This window comes from Toxorhynchites rutilus, chromosome 1 (assembly GCF_029784135.1).
Source record: "Toxorhynchites rutilus septentrionalis strain SRP chromosome 1, ASM2978413v1, whole genome shotgun sequence".
Lineage (NCBI taxonomy): Eukaryota > Metazoa > Arthropoda > Insecta > Diptera > Culicidae > Toxorhynchites > Toxorhynchites rutilus.
The window spans coordinates 203,775,503-203,777,616 of NC_073744.1; positions in this window are offsets into that span (position 1 = coordinate 203,775,503).

Consider the following 2,114-nt stretch of genomic DNA (forward strand, 5'->3'; position numbering starts at 1 on the left):
TTTCAATTACATATAGCAATTCATGCTAATAATTGTTTCCATTTAAGCATCGAATTATACTGAAAAATATATTGCCATGGAGGACCTCAGCAGTTGGGGCACAAGCATTATATTCGTTGTCTTACCGAACAAGTTTGAAAGTTAAACTTTTCAACACAAACATGGGGACGGTCATCACAAACTCTCAACGATATAAAAAAAAATTGAATAAAACATCAACACAGATCCTGAATCAAAAAGTTTAATCCCATTAAACAGCCTGAATAAAACTTTTTTTTCTGCTCCCTTTGATGACAGTTTTTAAGCCAAGGGATCCAACGAACTGGAATAACCAACATGTCAACAAGTTCCGAGCAAATGTTCATTCCACAAGTGTGGAACCACATGAGAAATGTCATTGGTGGATTGGTCCGAAACGATAAATTGTTCGTCGTTGATACAGGCTTTGACAACATACATCAAAATAAAATAAATGTTTAATTCCCCGTCGGCAGAAGGAAAACATTAACCGGGGAGTTGACAATTTTTCAACTAAATATTATTCCTCGACAGAACCGGATGGTAGTGTATGAACGAATAATTTAATCAAGTTAAAGCGATTGTAACGCGAAATAGCTCCGACCAGAATTGCATCGCCTAACCACCCGAAAATCATAAAATCTGTTGAGTGAACTTTGAAAAGTGTGAAGATTCCAATTAGTACACTGTTGGTAATATTCGTGTCTTCCCTTCTTTACATTTCAGTCTAATGTTTTATTCTCAATTTGTTCATTTTTTGAATGTTTAAAATAACGATGAGAATCCGACATTGTTTCTCAAACAGCGATCATTTCTGTGTATATGAACAAATGATACCGTTATATAGCAGCTATGTGTATGAAAATAGTTTAATAGACTGAACTCAACAATGGATTAAACTGAACTGAAACATATTTACGCAGGAAACTCAGCGATGAGACCGAATATACAAGTTTACAATGGGCGTTATCTCATAATCCAACAGCAGATCATCAAATTTATCTGTCCAATAAATGAGAGAATTGTAAAATTCCAAACCGCAATATGTTTCGACCTGTTGACGCTTGGCAATGATTTGGGCATGCAGAAAAACAAACAGCCAATAGTATGCAACGAGTTTTCGAAACCGATATTCAGCTGATTGATGGGACCAACGCGTGGCACTGACCGACTGGAACGGGGGATTTTATTACATGTTTGCTTGTAGCAAACTTCCCCTTTTTTCCCATATGAAGTGCTTTTACAGACGAATATTAAACTTGTTTGTAGCATCTCATCTTAATGCGCCTAAACAATGCTGCAGACAGAATGCAATCAGTTTCTGATATATCTATTTAATCATTCTTGTTTTACTACAGAGTGCCTTTCGCCACTCTTTCTATCCATCCGCCCTCCCTCCTTGAGCCGTTGAAATTGAGAATATGTTCTGAAAAAAAAATTATTTTCCGCATTTGTCGTTCAAGTTATGCTGCAGTCGGTTGAAAAAAAATTATCTCTGCAAATGTAATTTGTAATTTGTTTTTTTTTTGTTATCTTTATATTTTCAGATCTATTTCTTTTTTCCTTTTTTTTTTTTTTTTGAAGGGAAAAGCAATTGCGCTTCACTGTTTCCTCTATCCTATGTGTGTGTTTTTATTTCGTTTTTCTTTTTATTTTGACGTAGGATTACGTCTTTCGGGAACGTGTTGGGGTACAAATTGAAAATCGAAATTCGAGCACATCGTGAAAATTGTCCAATTGCTCAGTCATTTCATGATGGATTGATGAAATTTTTGCGTCAACAGATTTCGGCACTCCATAACATTTTTTATGTTGAAGAAAATAATATGTGTCATGAAACTAACTATCGAACAATTGAAAAATCCCAACCCATATCCTAACGGGAATACCCACTTCTGATTGGTCGAAATTGACAACACATGCGGAGGGTCCTTAACAGAGACATCAAAACCAAGCTGCCTGGAGGAAATCGGTTTTGCAAATATATGCAAGTCGGGTGCATTTTTATATTGTAAGTGAGGTGCGTGATACGATTAATTCTAGCAGCTTCGTGAAATTTCATATCAATAACCGATCGTGTATTGTGAAAAATTTAG